A 23,494-nucleotide genomic window follows, 5' to 3' on the forward strand; every position below is an offset into this window, starting at 1 on the left:
AAATAAGCATGTTGAACACTTAACCCTTTGATGCACAACATATTGACCCTCCTTCTAATGCACAACATGGTTAAAAAATGACCCGATCATTTGAAATCAACCTATTTTATGATTGAATATTCCAAGTATAGTTCCAAGTATTTTAAATATTCTAAATATCTTGTTTCTTGCTAAGCTAACTACTTAGCTTAGTAGTTAGCTTAGCAGGCTACTTAGCTAACTAGGCTACTTAGCCAAGAAGTTAGAGAAGTAGTTAGCTTAGCAAGCTACTTAGCTAAATACTTAGCCAAGAAGTTAGCTACTTAGCCAAGAAGTTAGCTAATTACTTAGCTTAGCAAGCTACTTAGCTAAAAAATGGATAGACCTATGGGTCATTTTTGACCCATGTTGTGCATTAGAAGAGTAGTGAAACAAAAAGGGATTTTATTAAAAACATAATAAAGGAAAACATAAAATTAGGATGAATAATGACCAAAAACAAGCTAGTTGAGGAAAACCTGGAATACTGAATGATGAAAATAATTTATTGCAAAGATAAAGAACATAAAAACTCTGTCGGGTCACTTTAGACCCATGTTGTGAATCAAAGTGTTAAAATAAGAAATCAACTCTTAAAACAAGATAAAGTAAAGCTGTAAGCAGCGATGAACTGGCCCGAGCAGAGTGCCCTGCAAATTATTTGTTTCTTACCAAGATAAAAAAAATATTAGAAGTGTGAATAATTTATCTTGTTTTAAGAGTTGATTTCTTATCTTATATATTTTAGGTGTTCAACATGCTTATTTTCTAGATTTAACAATCTTAATTGTTGAAATGAAATTATCTGTCCATGCAGTAAGATAATTTCCCTCAGATTTAGTGTTTTTATCTTCTTTTTTTTAGACACCCCTTTTTTGCAGTGCTCTTTTATTGGGGGGGGGGGCTTGGCCTGACCTGGCCAAAACCTAAAGCTTAAAAAGTTACAGACAACAATAATAATAATGAGAAAACATAAAATGATCGCTTTTTAGACCTTTAAAGTCAAGCAGAGAGACCAAATCTCTTGTGATCTTAAGTCATTTTGAAGACTTTTCGAAGTCAGGGAAGCAGAGAACATAAAAGCTTTCTTGCCCAGTTCAGTTTGTGCACTTTGAATAAGAACATAAATTGATATCTCAGAAGTGCAAATGTTATATTTCGTATGACTGTGAAATATCAAAGATGGCCAGTCAGCCCTGGAGTAAAGCGCACACTGATGAAAGGCTTTATAGTGAGTAACAAATCTTATGATATGTGCTATTTAACATTTCCAAGCATTTCAATTTCAATTCCCCACAGCGGCCCTATTTGTTGATTATCGCTGTCCCAACAGCTGCTGTTTGTGGTAAACATACACAGGTTTGTAAGTTGTGGCAGTTTGCCTATGTAATTTCATTCTGGCAAGTGAGGAATAAGTGTATATGAATCATAAAAACCCAAACAAACACACAGGTCTGGCTTTGCGCCACTACATTCCAGCGGCTGGCACCAGCACAGCCCCAGTGATGCAGCTGTAACTTCCTGCAGAAAGCTTGTGAACATGTTTCCTTCTGCTGTCGGACTGTAAGAATTGGTATAAGGCCAGATACATCTGAAACAAAATGCATGTCTACAAACTAGCCAAAATGAGATGATGGAGTCAGTTCTAAACATATTTAGGGTGCTTTTTAGTCACTTTTTGTCTTCCCCGCAACGTTATTCCCATAGACTGTATATAAATAATGGACGGAGTCACCGTGACGTCACCCGTTGGTTTGTGGCCCGTTGGAAGCCTCGAGTTCAGCGTTACACTCGTCGCCATCTTGCGTCGCCATCATGTTTCCAATACGCGGAGCAGACCATAATTGGACTGTGGCGGAGCGCGAGGGATCTGACGACACTGACTACACGCCTCTCTACACCGGCAACCCGCTGCTAATTCATGTTCGCATTAACTGGAGCATTAACTGGGATGTTAGTTTTGGCTAGCAAAAAAACAAAAACAAAATGTATCTTTCTTACCTCAGAAAACTGAGCAGCGACTCCTTGGAGTGTCTGTTAGTCCAACCAAACACTGAACAAGACATTTTAACTGAACAAAACGTTCAAATAAACCGTCATTAAGTGAAAATATAGTGTGAAAGGGTCAAAGTTATGAGACCAAATCGGTAAACGTACTTTTTTCTATCTATATAACGTTATATATAACTTTATTGACACGTTGCCGTGGATACGCATTGCTCTGCTTCTCTCCTGGTGACGGCTCGCCTTGTCAGTGACCTGTCAATCAAAGCTAGAAACGCCCCAAAACATACGATTCTTTATCTTCTATTTTCTTCTAAATGGGGCCATAATTAGAACTATTGACATCAAATTGTCTTGAAGAAGATTTTTTACTAGCGATTGAGACCATGATGTTGTCCCTGAAAAATTTTTCTGAGGTAATAAACCAAGTGAGAAGTTTTCAAATTTAGCACTGAAATGAATGGGCAGATTTCTTTTGCAGCCAAACTTAGCACCCCCTACTGGAATTTTCGGTGAATTGCAGGCTTTATGCACTTCCTGGTGGCCTCCATGCTCAGGGACGGAGATTGCCGCCTGGTTATTCCTCTCTCCTACAACGTCCATTACAAGTTCATGCACATGGTCAATAATGCAAATTAGCCGATGACGTCATTTAGCGACTTCTAGTGACTTTTTGGAGCCAATAGCTACTTTCCCTATTGAGGAATTTGCAACACTGCTCATGACCACGGACACAGCAAAAAAATTCTAGGGGAAACACTGGACTTTATTAACATTAAACATTAGTTAAATCACCAATATGCACTTAGTATTGAAATTGTGCTATTTATATCTATTCTGAACAGCTATTGCAGCCTCTCCTCGTCCTGAAAGAAAGATGCTCTGCTGCTCTTACTGAGGTCTCTTCCCTTTAGCCCTCTTGTTTACTGTTCTTAGGTTAGAGGTTGTCATTTCTTGGCCTGTTGAAATTGACTTTTTAGTAAGTCAGTCTACAAATTAACTCTGCAAATGTTTATCAGGATGTTGAGCTGCACCTTTCCTGACAAGCCACTGCCATGGAACTAGATACACTCCAGGCATGTTTGAATTAATTTAAAAATATTCAGCTTGGAATAATAATGTCTGATATGAGTCTGCCGCCCAAAACATTATGAGTTAGAAATTCTCGAAATAACATTTCAGCCTTCAAAATCAGGAATATATTAATTACCAAATATTGCTCTTTTCAAAGGTTTAACTATTAGACACAAAATGTGTTCTGCTTTACTGAAAAGTCAACACTCAGTCAATGTGTGGGTTTTATATTGGACGATTCATTCTAGTTGTGATGCCCCATGTTGTATATACAAGACATACATTCAGATTTCTGCCTCATCACATAGTTATGAAAACGAGTTTCATCTTATGTGAAATTCTGCACATATATAATTCTGTAAAGTGAAATTTTAACATCCATTTTTACATTTAGATTTAGTCATTTAGCAGACGCTTTTATCTCAAACGACTTACAGGAAAAAAGGGGAACAATCAAGGTATAGTGCAATAAGAGGCATTAGTGCAGCAATAAGTGCTAGTGATGATTCTTTAACTCTATGGAGTTTTGGGCTATTTTGTCCATTTTTTAATCCTTTTCATCCTGCCTGTATACACCACTTAAAAATGCCATGTTGGTATATTTTTTTCAGTACAACCTCACCTGTATGACCTAATAATAATTGATTTTTTATTCTGACTTACTGGATCAACATTTTGAACCAAAAAGCAACAAAGAAAAACCAACAAAAATGTGATCTTGTGATTGTGTGTGATCCTGTCATCCAACTCTGGTTTTTATTCTAGTGGGACTCTTTTTTTGTGTGTGTCTTGTGTGTTTAGCGTAACAATTTTAGTCATTTTGTGTCTTTTTTTTGGTAATTTTATGTCTTTTTTTAGTCATTTGGATGTAAAGAGCATCTCTACAGAGATCCTTAAAATGAATGTTTTTGAAAATGTATTTTTCTTGGAATTAATTATTCTGTCATTTTAAGTATTTATTAATTTGCTTGGGCTTGACTAACACTGTTAAATAACTCCAACACTGAACACCATTTGAATCAGAAAGAGTTGATTTCCACAAGTGTCATTTTAACACAGACATGTTTAACCCTGAAATTTCAACACTCCATTTTTTTGCTGTGTATACACCAACTGTAGAGCGTATTAGGGCTGTGACCCCATCTGTCTCTTTCATGTATCCTGTATTTGCTTTAGGCAGGTCCCATGAAGCAGAGCAAAGGTCTGGGTTAGCTACTTGATCATGTTTCCCACATGAAACTCTCTGTAGGATCCCTCAGGCAGGCTAATGGCCCGGCATGGAGGAGTCAGTTGATCTGCACATGGCTTTAATACTCAACAATATTCACCTACACGAGCACAAAAAGTGTTCATTAGAGACTGATGAGGGAAAAGCTGATGTTTGAGATGGGTTTTTGATGTTCTTGTTAAAAGATTTCACTACTTAGATGCATACATCTAATGTGATGTATGCATACAGCCTAAACTCACTTTCAGTAAAGACTGAAGATAGGTGCTCGTAGATCATGGGTTTCAAACTCGTGGCCCGCGGGCCAATTGCGGCCCTCGTGACGATATTTTGTGGCCCCCACCTTGATGTGAAAGTTTAATGTGAGTTTTATATGAATGGCACTTTACCGTGTTGTGTGTGGAAGGTCCCTTTACAAAGCTCCAGCTGGAGCTTTGTTTCACTTGTTTCTATGACGACGTTAACAAAAAGAAAGCCAGCTGCTACCGGAGCGTTTATTATCTGCCGTGTTGTTGCTCCCGGAAGAAGTGGAAATGTTATGTTATGTAATTTTGTGTCTTTTTTTGGTAATTTTGTATATATTTTTAGTAATTTTGTGTGTTTTTTTTTTTTGTAATTTTGTGTCTTTTTTTTAAAATTTTGTGTCTTTTTTTGTTTGTAATTTTGTGTCTTTTTTGTATATTTTTTTAGTAATTTTGTGTGGGGTTTTTTGTTCATTTTGTGTCTTTTTTTAGTAATTTTGTGTCTTTTTTTTGGTAATTTTGATACGGCTCCAGCGGCCCCCAGGTAATTTGAGTTTGAGACTCATGTGGTAGATGATATTGTAAAAATGTGATAACAATATTGGAAATAATTCATATTTAGCAAAACAGATAAAAATAAATGCAATTTATAAAAGACACAAGTTGAAGGAGTCCCCATAGGAGGAACAACTTAATATTTAATCATCAGCCTATTAAACACATTTTTCCATTTTCAAAGGGAAAACCAGTTTGATGTGGATTTGAATGCTTATCTCAGTAAAAAAAAACAGATAAACCAAAGACGTTGATTTTGGCTTGTCACTACAGCTTTGCAGAGCTGAGAGCAACATAAATCAAAATCTACAAAGTTGAGATTTTAGGCCAGATTTGAGGATTAGCAACAAACACGACAACTTCTGCAGTGTAATTAGGGGATTGGATAAAAAAAGATTGAAAAAAAAAAAAGAATAATCTTTGAAGACAGCAATTATACTAGACCCCGGCAGCTTACACAATGTGTGTACAATGAGCCCAGTTGCTCACCCTTTTATTTACTGTTTGTGGTAACAATTTTGACATTCCTGGAACCGTCAACATATTTATATTTTAAAGACATAAACACAGTTTTTGCTTTCCGACCAAGACTTTTCTTAATCTGTGACAGATGTATTTGTTTCTCATCTGTTCTGTTCCGTTTCTCTCAGTGTTTAATGAGATTCAGGTCTGATGTTTGCCATTTATCAAACACCTGCTAGTTGTTTGTTACACAGGCTGCTGCTTTGGCTTGTTGGGAAAATGCCCATCAAAGTGAAACGTTTTCCCTCCTCCGTACTCTGTGCCATCACCATATTAACATATTCAGATGTTGTGCTTCTGGAAACTGTAAACATGAGGCCAGTTTCAGTTTGATGATGATATACCAAGTAAAACTGGAGACAAGCTCAAATATATATTTAGTATAAAATTATAGAAGTGGATGTAATTCTCTTATATGTTATATTTGACACCTTTGTTCACATTTGCAACATTTAAAATTCTTTATTGAGCATGAGAGTGTTTTGAAAGTAAAAAAAGATTCAAAATCACTTTTTATGTTGGACTAAAGGACTAAAAAGACACAAAATTACCAAACAAGACACAAAAAGACACAAAATGACTAAAAAAAGACACAAAATGACTAAAAAAGACACAAAATGACTAAAAAAAAGACACAAAATGACTAAAAAAGGCACAAAGTGACTAAAAAGAGACACAAAAAGACACAAAATGACTAAAAAAAGACACAAAAAGACATAAAATGACCAAAAAAGACACAAAAAGACCAAAAAAGACACAACATGAGAAGACAGAATGACCAAAAAAACCCAACAGAAGACACAAAATGACAAAAAAGGCACAACAACAGGCACAAAATGACCAAAAAGCAACACAAAAAAGACACGAAAAGGATTTAAAAATGGACAAAATAGCCCAAGACTCCGTAGAGTTAACATAGGAGACTATCCACATGTTATCCATACATGGCTCTTCCTAAAGCTCCGATTGGGAGATAAGCTGTGAAAGAATGGAGAGAATGGGAAGCAGAGACATAAGTGGATGCAGCAGATTATATACATGGAGGAGGAACATTGTTCTTAAGCCCTGAACTCTTTTCACTAGTTTGAACCCTGAAAACTTTTCAAAGTGAACAATCTATAACTTTTTGATTCCTTTAAGCAATGAAGCCCACGTGCAACCTGTTTGCTTTGACACAGACATACTGTATCTACATCTCACAGAGACATAAACCCCTCTGAGATATGGAAATGTCTTGTGTTTGCTCCGGGCAGCGGGTCAACTTGAGGTGAACAGATGGGAGAGTGAGGAACGAGTAATTGAAGTCGCCCTTAATGTTAAAGGCAAACTAAGAAAGAATGTCAATAAGCAATGTACAGTTTGAGAGGCGTTTGTTGGAGATGAATAGTTGAACAGATGGATGTGTAAATGATGAAGGGATGGGAAATCTGTAGACTGTATATAAATAATGGACGTAGTCACCGTGATATCACCCGTGGGTTTGTGGCCCATTGGAAGCATCAAGTTCAGAGTTATAGTCGTCGCCATCTTGTTTCCGATACGGGGAGCAGACCATATCTGGACTGTGGAGGAGGAGAGGGATCTGATCACTGACTACAGCCTCTCTACACCTCAACCTGACTGAGAGAAGCTGCTGCTAATTCATGTTAGCATTAACTGGAGCATTAACTGGGATGTTCCCGGACACAAACACACAGCTAAATCTACTTTTTAACCTTATTTATGTCCACATTCCAACACCTTTTCTGCCTGATATATAGACTTGTTTTTGTCCACATTCCAACATCTCTTCTGTCTGATATACACCTGTCCCCAGAGCCCCCAAAGAGACTGGAGACTCTGTTCTGACCAAAGGTCAGGGTGAGGCCCCTCTTACTGAAGCAAAATATACTACAGACTCCTTGGAGTGTCTGTTAGTCCAACCAAACGCTGAACAAGAAATTTTTACTGAACAAAACGTTCAAATAAACTGTCATTAAGTGAAAATACAGTGAAAGGGTCAAAGTTATGAGACCAAATCGGTAAACGTCCTTTTTTATATCTATATAACATTATGTATAACTTTATTGACACATTGCCGTGGATAAGCATTGTTCTGCTTCTCTCCTGATGACGGCTCGCCTTGTTAGTGACCTGTCAATCAAAGGTAGCCACGCCCCAAATCATACGATTCTTTATCTTCTATTTTCTTCTAAATGGGGCCATTATTAGAACTATTGACATCAAATTGTCTTGAAGAATATTTTTTACTAGTGATTGAGGCCATAGTGTTGTCCCCAAAAAAATTTCTGAGGTAATAAATCAAGTGAGAAGTTTTCTCAGATTTGCACTGAAATGAATAGACAGATTTTTTTGCAGCCAAACTTTGCGCCCCCTGTTGGACTCTTCAGTAAAATGCAGCTTAAGGCACTTCCTGGTTTGCCTCCCTGCTCAGACCTGGAGGTTGCCGCCTGACTTCAACACATGTAATTTGCATGGACTTGGTTTAATGTTTACATAAAAAGAGAGTTGTTGGCTAAGTGGACTGATGAATGGAAGATGAAGTGTTTGGAGGAGGGATAAATGAAAGGAAGAGGAAGAGAAAACACAATCCTCTATGTGGCTGGAAGGAAGTTGAAGTCACATCCAGTCAGACACACTGTCATGCACAAATGATCTGCGTGCTGAAAAATGTAGGTTTGGTGGCATGCAATGCACAAATGCACCTTGGGGCTGTGGATGTCACTTTATATGCCATGGGATGCTTCTCATGCTGCAAGAACAAAAGAGGAAGAACGTTTTTATTTTGAAAAATTATGATAAACATTATGTTGCAGCATATTAATTCATGGCTTGAAATAAAATGCACCTCAGAGAAAGAAACGTTTGCATTTTCCAGCATTTTAAGCCGTGAAGTTGCATGCACCGTTCACAGCATATTATCTAACCACGATCATCCCTGTCTCCGTTTATGTGAGCTGAAAGAGAACCACAGTGACACTCTGCTATTCAATAATTTAAGGCCCATTTTGTTCTGTCATTCTCTACCTGCTCAGCCCCTGAGGCAAGGCTTGATTTTGCGACATTGATATTCATGAGATTGAGGGGCAGAGAATCGCCCCCTCTTTTCTTGAGATGAATTATAGTAGGCCTGTCAACAAATGTTAAATGTCCAAGGGAACAGGTGATTGTCTTCCAGGATTCATCTGAGCTTTTCGGTGATTCCACAGACATGTTGATAGGTTTCTACTTGTAAAAGGCTGCTAATGCATGCATTAGATCCTGTCATACATGAAGGAAAGAAATTCATTACGCTGAGCCCATAAAATGTTTCTTTGTTCAGAATACTGAACACTGTTCACTTCAAAACCGTAAGGACTTTTCTTCTGCTTCATTATTATTATAATACTGCATTGAAGATATTATAATACTGCATTGAAGATAAGAAATTAAATGCCATTGGTGCAGTTAAACAAACAATATTTAATGGATTTATAAAGAAATTCAGTGTTAATCATAACAGTAAATAGATTCAGAGACTTCGATGGCTGGAACAATTTAAAGACATTTGGTGACATTTGGTCTAGCAGCATAGACTGTATATAAATAATGGACGTAGTCACCGTCACCCATTGGTTTGTGGCCCGTTGGAAGCAGCATCGAATTCGTCGCCATCTTGTGTCGCCATCTTGTGTCGCCATCTTGTTTCCGATACGGGGAGCAGACCATATTTGGACTTTGGAGGAGCGAGAGCGATCTGACGACACTGACATTTTTACTGAACAAAACCTTCAAATAAACTGTCATTAAGTGAAAATACAGTGAAAGGGTCAAAGTTATGAGACCAAACCGGTAAAAGTCCTTTTTTCTATCTATATAACATTATATATAACTTTATTGACATGTTGCCGTGGATACGCATCGCTCTGCTTCTCTCCTGATGACAGCTCGCCTTGTTAGTGACCTGTCAATCAAGGGTTGCCCCGCCCCAAATCATACAATTATTTATCTTCTATTTTCTTCTAAATGGGGCCATTATTTGAACTATTAACATTAAATTGTCTTGAATATTTTTTACTAGTGATTGAGAGTGTTGTCCTGAAAAAAAATCTGAGGTAATAAATCAAGTGAAAAGTTTCAAATTTTGCATTGGAATGAATGGACAGATTTTTTTTTGCAGCCAAACTTAGCGCCCCCTGCTGGAATTTTCGGTAGAATGCAGCTTAAGGCACTTCCTGGTTTGCCTCCCTGCTCAGACCCGGAGGTTGCCGCCTGTCTAGCAGTAAAAAAAATAGACATCGGCATACCATATCGGCATACCATTTTTTCTGACTTGAGTTTAAAGATTTGATTTGGGTTACTATGTTAAGAATGCACTGATCAAGTTTCTGCAGTCCAGTGTCTTTTAACATTGGGTGTCTGCCAAATCTGACAATCTGCAAATATGTATCTGACACATTGAAACAATCAACGTTGCTCCTCCTGGATCCAGTTGTGACAGTGAGTCTTTTCCAGCACCCTGGAATAAACCCTCCTCATGAAGACTGAGCAGATTCCACCCTGTGTTTTGTTGATTTGGAGAATGCTTACGACTCTGCACTCAAAAAAATAATACTGCATATTACTTACTAATTCAATCAGTGCAACATTTTTACACTTAAAAATATTGAGTTGATTTGAAAGCTCTCAAATCGGTTAAACAAACCTGAGTAATGAGTAAATTTAAGTAATATTTTCAAATACGTCTGAATGAATTGACCACATTACCACATAAATTGAGTAAATGTAACTGAAATATTATGTTAACCATATTATATGGAAAAACTGAGTAGAAATCACTAAACAAACTGAGTAAATATAATTGAAAACATTTGTAGGATATAACTGCAAATTTGCTTATGATTTACTTAAAAAAATGTGTTGTACTGACTGATTTTACACTTATTGTACACTTATTATTACAAATATTTAAACAATGTAATCTGTGAGTCAAATCTTAATTTATTTTGAAGAAGTAAACTTTATTTATATTTGGATATTTTACACAAAGATTCCTGTTGGAGTTCTACTAATTAATTTTGATGTAGTCAATGATATTTAGCATTTTTATTTAGAATGCATACCTTTATATTACTGTCACATTTACAGGCTCCTTGAATCATTTCTTAGAGTGTGTTCCCTTGGGAGTCATGTGGTGGATACTGTGGGAATATAGCGTACCGGGGTTATTGATACGAGCCACCCAGTCCTTGCATAACTTAGTGAGAGTTGTGTCTGTTTACTCGGCACATAGTTGAGCAGCAGTGGGTGTTGCTCTCAGCCAAGGTTATCTCTTGTTACTAATTCTGTTTGGATGTTCGGGACATTAAGGTGCAGCCATGAAGAGCACAGTGTTTCTTTTGCTGACCTCAGAATTTCACCTGTGCTCTTTGATGCTGTTTATTATCTGTTCAGAAGATGCAGTTCTGCTGGCTTCATTGAAGTAGAAAGTGTCTTTCAGCACACTGGAAGAGTTTGCAGCCGAGTGTAAAGCGGTCGGGATAAGAGTCCTCAAAGTCTGAGGCCAGGATGCTCTTCCTCATAATACACATGCAGCCAGTATTTTATTTTTATGTGGGTGGAAATGTGATTATCAACACTTTATAAAAGCATTTATTAAGCCTTTGGAGTTTGTGGCTATTCTGTTGGTTTTAGACTCCTTTTCATTCTGTCTGTATAAACCACTTAGAAAATGTTCACCCTGCCACGTTGGTATTATTGTTTTCAGTACAACCTCACCTATATGACTTGATTATTATTTTTTCATTTTGACTTACTGGATCAACATTTTGAACACAGAAACATGCAAAAAAAATACAAAAAACACACAAAAAAACATAAAAACACAATAAAGTTACAAAAAACACATAAAAATACACAACAACACACAGAAAACACACAAAAAATTACAAAAAACACAAAAAAAATACACAAAACACATATAAAAACAGAAACGCACAAAAATTGCAAAAAAACACAAAGAATCACAACAAAACACACAAGAATATTACGAAAACCACAAAAAAGAAAACAGATTCACAGTCCTTAATAAAAACACTCATTCATACACAGATCTGCTGATACCTCAAACAACTGTTTGGATTTCAACAGCTGCATCCTCCAGGAGACGGCAGATAGATTGAGATGTAGATAACTCTGCAACAGAAATGACTATGTACTCAGCTGTCAGAGCAAAACAAATGATCCCATTGAAAGGAAAACAGAGGAAAGCAAAGTTTTTAGGACAAAACAAGATTAAAATGGGAGGGGGAGGGGGGATAGGGATGGGGCTAGATGAATGAATACCCTCAGGGGAACATGAGGATGAAATATGAGGACATGAGACAGTGAAAGGGAAGAAGCAAGATCTAAAAAGCATTTTCACTTTTCCTCCTTTCGTTCCCTCGCTCACCAACTCGCAGAACGAGGCAGGAGGATTGGAGTTGAGGAATAAAGGGAGCGAACCATAATGGAGGCCATTTGGAGCTGTTTATATCCCACTTCATCATCATGGACTTCATCATGGATGTGTGCTGTTGATGAAATGGCCTTGTCACAACTGATGTATGAAGCGTAACTGAAATTTGACTCACAGCCAAAACCGTATATATACAACTGCTGATGCTGACTGCCATGTTAGAAAACTAGCTCTGTGAATTATGCTATTCATAATGTGTTTTTCAGAACCTGGTCTCACAGGAATCCGTGGAATAGCCACGGAATCACTCAAATTTCCGTGAAACTGACACGGATTTCGCTACAATGCAAGTTAATGACAGTCATATCCCGTGGCTATTCCATGGATATTTTTTCCTATTGGTTTGTTCCAAGTCATGTGACTTTCAAGGTCCCGGCGGTCAGAACAAAAAACATGGCGGACAGTTCTCTCATTTTTAGTAAAAAAATCAATATTTTGACTTAGTTTCTGTATAAAAATGGATTTTGGTCACATTTCTTGCGAGAAATATATGTTTTATTTTCTAAACAGTCACTCAGTGAATGTACATAATCACTTTGTATGTTGGAATAGCCACGGGATATGACTGTCATTAACTTGCATTGTAGCGAAATCCGTGTCAGTTTCATGGAAATTTGAGTGATTCCGTGGCTATTCCATGGATTTTGAGTTTAGCGAATCCGTGGCTATTTCACAGATTTTTGGCCCTGTAATTATTATTTTAATAATCTATATACTAGGGTTGTCACGATACGAAAATGTTCAACTCGATACCGATACTCAGGAAAATATTCGATACTTCGATATACCATTTTCGATACCACCAGGATAAAAACAAAGACCCCCAAATTTAACAGAAGTATTTTTATTAACAAAAAAAATGCAACATGTAAAAATTAAAAGAACCACAGGTTAAATATTTATAATAAAAAACAGTTGTGCAAAAAGAAACTGCAACTATGATAACAAGCTTCAGGTCTGAGGTAGTGCAAAAAATAGATAAATACAATAAACAATATTTTGAGGTTGTATTCTGTGCACAATATTAGGCAAGCTTGATAAAAAAAATAACAATAACTTAACTTAAGTGTTGATTCCTTGGCTAGGTATCGATACTTTTGAAAATGAGTATTGTATCCGGATACAACGTTTTAGTATCGATACTTTTTGAGTATCGATACTTTTGACAACCCTACTGTATAAATTCTACAAAGAAATATGAATTCAGTGCTTTTACTTTAAAATAGCAGTTTTTCATGTAGTCTATTACTTAGTGATTGTTTGTTATTATGTGTCTCAGTTTTGTATGTAAATTGAATCATATTCACTAAACCAGTTCATTGGCTTAATTAGTTGATATTTCCAAGTAAAATGTAATTGAGGGACATCAGTGAATCTGCAATTTACTGGTGTATTTTCATAAAAAAAAAAAAAGTTATTAAAAGTCTATTAAATAAATATTACTTAGAAACAGCCTGAGTAAAGATTACAAACACTTTCTGTGTGGAAAAACTTGTCTAGCTTTTTTTAAGTAAACGTCACTCGTCAATTTTTTTCAGTGTAGATACTCTTTGTTTTTGCTACGAAACAGCAAAAACATGCATTATACAACATTTCTAGGTTATGAAGAAAGGATGAGTGATGAGTTTTGAGTGTAGAAGGCTAAGAGACACAATATTGAGAAGGAGAAAGTGAAAAAGGCTGATAGAGAAGGATTTTTGGTCCTGTATCTCTTACATCAGTAATATCTGGGGGAAACAAGATAATCACTCATGTCCTGTTTACATAATCAGGCTTATTTATTATAATTGGCTCACACTGTGTCATCTCTGGCTCTTGAAGATGCATCCCTTTCCGGTTGTTTCTATTTTTTGTGTGTTTTGTTCATTTATCTTCCTAGCACTGCAGAAAAATATATATTTTTTCTCATTTCTGCTTTTCCTTGTCGCACTGTACAACATGCTTCAGTGGGTGATTTGCGTGGTAATGTGTATTCACCCCTCCAGAGGGAAAGATCTTTTTTCATGATTTTGACTTATGATTCATGAGTTCAATTAAACTTGTAATGGCTCAGTAAATTCCCTCTGAGTTTATAGAGTAACTTGTTCTCACACAGCATTTACAGTCCACACACTGCAAAAAAGGTGTGTCTAAAAACAAGATAAAACACTAAATCTGAGGGAAATGATCTTTCTGCATGGACAGATAATTTCACTTGAGAATTCTTAAATTAAGATGATTAAATCTAGAAATAAGCATGTTGTACGCTAGATAAAAGAAGATAAATTAAAGCTGAACTGGCCCGAGCAGAGTGCAATGCAAATTATTTGTTTCTTACAGAGATAAAAAAACTTTAGATTTAGAAGTGTTAGATAATTCATCTTGTTTTAAGAGTTAATTTCCTTTTTTAAGCGTTCAACATGCTTATTTCTAGATTTAATAATCTTAATTTAAGAAATCTTGTCAAGTGAAATTATCTGTCCATGCAGCAAGATCATTTTCCTCAGATTTAGTGCTTTTATCTTGTTTTTAGACACACCTTTTTTGCCATGTACTGTAGCTGTCATATTTCACGGGACCCACACAAACGTGGTTTCCATGGGAATCTCATCATCGAGGCTTTCCCTCCTGTTTTCTTACTCTGCCTGAGGAGAAAATGCTGGTACTCTTGCTGCTCTTATGTAGTTGGCATCTCTTCACAAGTGATTAAAATGCTGTCACTGTCCCCGTTGCTCATCCTCTCAAGTGCAGAGAGAGAGTGGACAATTGTTTGAGTGCAATGGAGTGGAGTCGTGTCGCTTAATTGCGACTTCATGACATTCTTAACCTTCTGCAGAAGGCAGCTGTTTTATCTATCCTTTAATATCCTTTAACCGTTTATACGAACTGGGCTCTCAGGGGACTGGAGCCAATCCAGAGGCGAGGTACACCATGCATTGACACATACACACAGATAACCATTAATGCTCTCATGCACACTTAGAGGCAATTTACAGTCACCAATTAAATTATCCTGCATGTCTTTGGACTGCAGGAGGAAGCTGGAGGACAGAGGGAGAACATGCAAACTCAGCAGTTACACAATAGTCAGAACAGCCAGTCTGGCACCAACAAACGTGTCACATTCAAAGTCACTTAAATCACCTTTCTTCCCCATTCGGATGCTCGCTTTGAACTTCAGCAGCTCTTCTTCACCATGGCTACAGGCCTAAATGCATTGAGTTGCTGCCATGTGATTGGCTGATTAGATATTTGCATTAATTATTAGTTGAGCAGGTGTACATCATAAAGTGGCCAGTGAGTGTATAGATATTTTTTTCTTTTCTTTTTGTTTCTTCTCCTTCCACCATTTCCTATTATGAGCGGAATATGTAACTTCAACCCATGTTATATACATGGGTTGAAGTTAGGGCTGAGTGATTTATCAATATAAAACATATATGGATATATTTTTAAATGCGATGTGGAATTAGACCATGGGTCTCAAACTCGTGGCACGCGGGCCAATTGCGGCCCTCGTGATGATATTTTGTGGCCACCACCTTGATATGAAAGTAGTAATGTGAGTTTTATATGAATGGCACTTTACCGTGTTGTGTGTGGAAGGTCCCTTTATCTCTCCAGCTGGAGCTTTGTTTCACTTGTTTCTATGACGACGTTAACAAAGAGAAAGGCAGCTGCTACCGGAGTGTTTATTATCTGCCGTGTTGTTGTTACTGGAAGAAGTCGAAATGTTATGTAAAGTAATTTTGTGTCTTTTTTTGGTAATTTTGTGTCTTCTTTTTTGGTAATTTTGTGTATTTTTTCAGTAATGTTGTGCCCTTTTTTGGTAATTTTGTGTCTTTACAAATAATTTTGTGTCTTTTTAGTAATCTTGTGTATTTTTGGGTCGCTTTGCGTCTTTTTTTGGTCGTTCTGTGTCTTTTTAAAGTAATTTAGTGTTTTTTCAGTCATTTTGTGTCCTTTTTTGGTAATTTTGTGTCTTTTTAAGTAATTTAGTTTTTTTCTGTCATTTTGTGTCTTTTTTTGGTCATTTTGACACTGCCTCCAGCAGCCCCAAGGTAATTTGAGTTTGAGACCCCTGAATTAGACTATATCGCATATAAGTTGTATATAGTTCAAATTTGCACAAATTTACATGCAAATCACTTAGGGGATTAACATTCAGAAAATAAATGAATATAATATTTGATATTTATGATTAGGATTGGTGTTGATTAAAAGCTTTGTCTTGAAAAAAGGTACTCCTGTTGTTATACAGTATTTATGTTCACTTAAATAAACAATAAAATTACTTGTGACATGTCATATTTGGCTTTGACTGAACATTTGCTCTCACTTTGAGATGAAAATATCAGGATATATATCGTATATCGATATTCAGCCTAAATATATATATAATAATAGATAATATATATGACTTTTTGCCCATATCGCCCAGCCCTAGTTGAAGTAAAAACATGTCTCTTTTTCTTTCTAAGCAACCTGTTTCCTCATAAAATAAAAGACAGATCACTAAATAGCCAACAGTGGTTTTGGATGAGTTATTATAAGGTACACTGGGAATTATATTCTCAAGATGTATGGTCTCATAATGATATGAACAAACTCTATTCTATAGAGTTTTAAGGGGTTTGCCCTCCACTTATTTCCCAAGAATAATGAAAACAGTAATTTATTGTTCCTCCTGGCTGCACTCAGTCATTTGTTATTCACCTGGTAACGCTGTGATTACTGTGTTCATATTGGAGAAAGTGCTTCTGAAGGATAATAGGTACTTATCAAAGGAAAAGAACGTTCAGTTATTGGTTTGATTGAGGAGGATCTGGCTGGCTGAGTGATGTCTTGCGGAAATGAATAGGATAATCAGCATTACAACATTTAATCACACACAGTTTCTTGGCTTATTGTAGCAGAGAGATGATGTATGAGTCAATTCTTATATGAGATTATTTGCATAAATGTGTGCAAGTTTCATTAAACTGGTCTTAAACATGAAGGTGGGATGTCATATGTTTGATCATTGTTGTTTAACTGCGGAGCCAAAGACAATTTTTCCACCTTTGTGGATAATAATTGTTCTCTATTTCTTTCTGTTTTATGGATGTGTTAACAGAGTCCACCACAGAATTTACAAGAAGAGTGTCAAAATAAGATGCCTTAACCCTTTGATGCACAACATGGTCTAAAGTGACCCGGCTAAGTTTTTATATTCTATATCTTTGCAATAAATTAATTTCATCATTCAGCATTGCAGGTTTTCCTCAATTAACTTGTTTTTGATCATCATACATCCTATTTTTTTGTTTTCATTTCTTGCTTTTTGAATTAAAAAAAAAAAAAAATGTATCACTACGCTTCTAATGCACAAGGTCCTTTTTGACCCATGTTGTGCATTAGAAGGTGTTTATATGTTGTCACCAATTTAAAACCTGACAAAGAAGACACAAATATTAACTGTCCTATTTTGTTAAATTGATGTTTTTCCAATGGAAATTAATATTTGGTGGCTCTAATAAGTCTCAAATGTTAAAATATGTGATTTTCCAATGTAATCTGGTGGTTCTAATGACTCTTTTAAAGTTAAACTTTAAAAATAAGACAAACATAGTTAAACATATACTCAAATTGTTTATTCATTATATCACTTTTTTATCACTACGCTTCTAATGCACAAGATCATTATTGACCCATGTGTGTAAACTTGATGTAATAACACAAAAACTATTTTTCTTCATAAATTATGAAAGGAAAAACGGATATAATGACTTGTTGTAATAAAAAAAAGATATTCAAACACACAGCTAGCATGAAACAACATAATTTGCAAGAAGACTGTCAAAATAAGATGCCTTAAATAAAACGCAGAATAACCCTTATTCTGCTTTACGATAATTCTCTAAAATATGCAATGATTAAGATGGAATAGTAGCACTAGAATGTGCGAGAGGCACCAGATTTAGGCTTTTAGGGCAAAAATGTTTGCCCCCGGACCCACAGATTTATTTATTTAAGTTACTGTTGCACTGCTGTTTTGTAAACTGTTTCATTAAAAAAATAAATGTAAAAATAAATGGCTTGAATCTGCTGTATTTAGTCATGTTTTACAAAGGGTTTAGCCTGAGCCAGGCATTACCACAATGATAATCATATCACAGTCATGCAGGTGTAGTATGATATTTTTTTTATAACATATTGGTATCGGATCCGTACTCTGTTTCGGCCGATACCCACAGCACAAATATCGGAATCGGTATCGGGAGGGAAAAAATGGTATCTGAACATTTCTAATCACTGATCAGGTTAGACCACTTTAACATATTTTATTTTCTCTCTACAATATACAATACTTTAAATGATGAATGAGGCAAGAAAAAGATTGTGGTCGAGCATTTGACATAATTAGATTTTTTACTGTCCATATAACAGTCATAATCATTTTTAACTACGCTCTATAAATCTCTCTGGCAGTTGGTCGATTGGTCAGTCAATCAGTCCACAAAAATGTCTCCGCCCTTTGGCTGTGAATGTGTGTGTGTGTGTGTGTGTGTGTGTGTGTGTGTGTGTGTGTGTGTTTATTTTCATGCCAATTGCCAAAAAGGGTTTTGACGGTCACAAGTAATAAAAAGAAGCATAACTTCTGACTATGATTTACTGTTTCTTTTTGAGAAAAAAATGAATGACCAAAAAAACCTTTATGATGCATCTGGGAATTTATAATAAGTGCAACATTTTTAGCTACCTATAGCAATGGCAGCTTTTCTTCCATGAAGCTGACCTCTGTGAGGTCGTGTGTGTGGCCTGGATGCATGCATGTATGTGGTTGCAGCTATGACAAATTCACGCTTGTTTCACGCTTATTTATGACAGTAAATGTGAAGATATATAATTATTTTCGTATGATGCATGGGTGCACTTGATGCTAACTATACATCAGAAGACTTTGAAAAGATTTGGAAAAGACTCCTGGAAAACTATCAGCTCACACCTGCTCACATCTATATACATTTACTGTATATATTTCTATAATATATTCATTCACTGTATATATCCTATAGCATATTCAATTCATACCTGCACGATATTTATACACTCTGTTCATATGTAAATACCTTGCACTTTACTACTCTGCACTTCTGGTTAGATGCTAAACTGCATTTCGTTGTCCTAGTACTTGTATTCTGTTCAATGACAATAAAGTTGAATCTAATCTAATATAAAGACAAGTGTTTAGAGATTTTAGTCTCACACTGAGATTTTAGACAGACTGTGAATCTTGCAAGGTAACTATTTACAAGACTACAACTAGATTCTTTTAGCATTTTTTTCCTACCATGCAATCCCCCCCCCCCCCCCCCCCCCCCCCCCACAATGCTCTTAGTAAAAAAAAGAAGCAGCTTTTGGCTCCAGCTGCTCTAGTGTGTGCAGTGGTTTGTGTTGAAATAAATAAATAAAAAGAAGAGGAGAAGACACCACTAAATACCCCTCACAAAGCTGAAAAGGGGTTTCTGTTTTTCTGACATGAAAAGTTGACTATTTTACAGTAAAAATAGATATAAGGAAGAATAAAGGAAAGGAACATTTAGAAATTAATTCATGATATACATTTAGGTCCTATTTAATTATATTTTTGTTTAATTGAATAATTATTATATTTATCAGCTCTATCAACTTTGATTTAGTTAATCATACATTAATCATCGATTATTTATTACTTATTTATGTATATATTTATTTATACATTTTAACTGGGTCCCCTAAGAAACTGCATACTAGACGTTTCCCTTATTTTTTAAACTTTAGTAGGCTCATATAAATGTATTTTTTTGAAGATCTCACTTGCTGTTGAATAGCAATGGTGAGCAAAACTCCAGTGATCTGATTTAAATAATTGTTTTTATTAGCCCTAACTGGTTCTTTGAGCCCACTAAAACCCTCATGCTGGAGTCCTGTAAATTTAAATGTGTGAGCCAGTTTCATTTCATTGCTGCTCTCTGTCATGTACGTATTGCTCTGTAAACACCAAGGAGCAGAAGGAGGGGGATTGGAAAATAAGGAGGCAGCTGCTTTTGTTGTGATGAAAGATCAGTCTGACTGTGAAGGTAGTGAGTGCTGAGTTGGAATCTTTATGTGCTGTTGTATTGGAGACTCAAGGGACGTGTAAATATTACTACAGCACTTTGTTTCCTCGTCGTTTTTACAGAAAAAAACTGGCAGCTGTGGTTACCAGAATATTACCATAAAAAATACAATACATATGTCAACATCTTTACAGAACAACTTGTAAATTTTACATCCTAAAACGAACCTGGTCTCACAGGAATCTGTGAAATAGCCACAGATTCGCTAAACTCAAAATCTGTGGAATAGCCACGGAATCACTCAAATTTCTGTGAAACTGACACGAATTTCGCTACAATGCAAGTCAATATTTTTTCCTATTTGTTTGTTCCAAGTCACGTGACTTTTAAGGTCCCGGCGGTCAGAACAAAAAACATGGTGGACAGTTCCTCATTTTTAGTGAAAAAAATCAATATTTTGACTTAGTTTCTGCATAAAAATGGATTTTGATCACATTTCTAGCGAGAAATATATGTTTTATTTTCTAAATATTCACTCAGTGAATGTACATAATCACTTTGTATGTTGGAATAGCCACGGGATATGACTGTCATTAACTTGCATTGTAGCGAAATCCGTGTCAGTTTCACGGAAATTTGAGTGATTCCGTGGCTATTCCACGGATTTTGAGTTAAGCAAATCCGTGGCTATTTCACGGATTCCTGTGAGACCATGTTGCCTAAAACTGTCGTAATTTAAAAAAAACAAAACATTTTAAAGTTGTAGATTATACCGTCCTTTACTGCTAATTTAACAGGATGATGCTGCTTTTATACTATTTATTTATGCAAAATTTACATGCAGATTTTGCTTATTGTCATTGAATACCAGTAAATTAACATTTCGTTTTTATTTATTGTACACTTGTATTTTTTGCAGAATTATTCTGGTAACCACAGCTGCCATTTTTTTTCTGTAAAAGCACCAGAATTTTTTTTACAGTGTAGATATGTTTGGGAGCAAATACACTTATGGTTGTGAACCCCGCTTTCTCAATCACTTTTTATTTCCCAAGGGTATTCAATGATAAGTGTGTGCAGGGTGGATGTTTTCAGTATCAGTGGATTTTGACATTGTCCCATGCGTCTTATGGGTAATCTCCATCATTCTGCTTTCAATCCTTTCTTCCTGACAGTTTCAGTTATAGGATTTCTCTCATCCTTCAATTGTCCTTGCTTATTCGTTCCATCCTACCATTCTTTTACAACAGTCTCCGTCTTCTTCGCTTTCTTCCACATTTTAGCTCACTCTTTCTGTTTCTTCTGTATCTGTGTTTGTGTTCGTATGTCCGTGTGCGTGTAGACTTAAAGTTCAGTTTGTATGACAGCAAGGCTTATGTTGTCACAAACGTCCTCTACAATGATTAGCCCCAATTCCTTCATTCAGCTTCAGGCTGACAGTCACTTCATGACTTTCCCTCACTCTGTATAGGCTTTTTTCCTGTCTTAGACTGACGGGGTGAGCGAGGGTTCCTCCCCCCGCTGCCGCTCTCTTGACTTCATCCTCTCAGACAGACTGTTAATCCATTCTTGCCCCTTCAACCCTGACACTGCTGAGAGGAAAGCATTGAGTAGAAGAGGAAGTGAGCAGTAATGTAAATAACCACTCATTTTGAGTGTTTTCAGCCCCATTCAATGGTTGGTTTTGTTGTTTTCCTTGCAGTTTTGGTATGTTTAGGTGCAAAAAAGGCATGCTTAGGATTAGAAAATAAAAATCACATACTCAGGTTTGCAAAAGAAGATCATGGTTTGGATTAAATACCTTAAAAATGACATAAACACTGGCAAAACTACCTGCTTAGGTTTAGTCACATGAATGTACACATGTCAGGAAATTTACATGATATTGAGGTGACAATTACATTGTATAAAAATAACTTATAAAAGGGCTGTTTCCACTATTGCCCAATACCTGGAATGAGGCGGGTCTCACACGCTGAAACGCCCCTAATTTGAATACGAGCCGTCCGGAGCGGACTTTTTTCAGGACTTTTTTCGCTAATTTTTTGTCAGCCATCCCATTCATTTCAATGCAAAATTTTGGGCAGTTTTTCGCGACTTACATCACGAAAAATTCAGATTCTGTAGAGAAAAGTAATAGCACACCGATCCCGATCAAACCGCACATTTTGATATATAATTTGTCCTGCAACTCTTCAAGTTGTAGGACTAGTAGCGGGACGAAATTGCGTCCGGAAGAGGAAGAAGAAGAAATCCACAGTATAACAGTAGTGCTCGGTGCGATTGCCCCAAGGCCCTAATAATCCCTTTCCGAGTTTTTAGGTCCCATTCCTGCAGCACTAGCTATATATATATACTCTATAGGAGGGCATTCCTAATTCTGTACTCTTTCAACAAAGAACAGTCTTGTTTTCACAATTTACCACCATGCAATTTTAAGTCGCTGCAATTGATTTTAAATGGTTTCATAAGCCAAGTAGGTAATGTGTTGGAGTGTAAAATATGCTTATGATTCAAGTAAAGAGCTGTAACCTGAAGGGAAAACCGATGTAATAACAAGAGAGACACCTCAGTATGAAATACAATCCCCCATCAATAATCATAAATGTATGGAAATACATAAAGATGCTATTATAGATTCAGACATGCTTGAAGATATAATTCCACGAATTTGTGTCTGCAAACACATACGCTGCAGGGCTGATAACTGCTGCAGGTGGTTTTAGCCTTTATAAAAGTTTAGAAACGACTTACTCCATATTTCAACTGCTGTGAAGTCTTGAAAAACACAGTTGAGTGATAAAACCCCTGACGGAAATTCTTCTTGGATCTATACGATACTCTGAACTGCATACAAAGTGAAATCTAAAAGGGCACTGCCAGGAACTCGTTTCCTACATCATTTATCAAAAACCACTACATTTTCGATCTTTCTATCTTTGTTTTCTGAAAAGTAAATTTCAAACTCCCAGACAGGAAAGAAAGTGATATTTTATTTACATCTTGTGGAGCTACTGAGATATTAAAAGAGCAAGAAGTTAAGTGAGAGGAGAAAAAGAAGCCAAAAACATAAAGCTGTATCATGGGGAATGTGGGATTACTGGTCAATAAATTGGATGAATTTGCAGCCAACACAAGACATGAGGAGTACATGAAGTCTTGCATATTTTTACATTTTGATCACATTGATTTACAGAAATATGCCACACTGCTTGTTGGACGCAAGGGGCTTTTCTGTATTCATAAGAACAAAAACTGTATGTATTACATCCATCCTGGCCGACATTTATGGAGA

General features: G+C 36.3%; 1 protein-coding gene across 2 annotated transcripts in view; it reads left to right on the top strand.

Annotated features, from left to right (window-relative positions):
* opn7b (opsin 7, group member b) overlaps positions 1 to 23,494 on the top strand; it is a 102,439-nt gene that overhangs the window by 47,815 nt on the left and 31,130 nt on the right. The gene's annotated exons all lie outside the window — the stretch shown is intronic.

This window comes from Centropristis striata, chromosome 5, assembly GCF_030273125.1.
Source record: "Centropristis striata isolate RG_2023a ecotype Rhode Island chromosome 5, C.striata_1.0, whole genome shotgun sequence".
In the NCBI taxonomy this organism is placed as follows: domain Eukaryota; kingdom Metazoa; phylum Chordata; class Actinopteri; order Perciformes; family Serranidae; genus Centropristis; species Centropristis striata.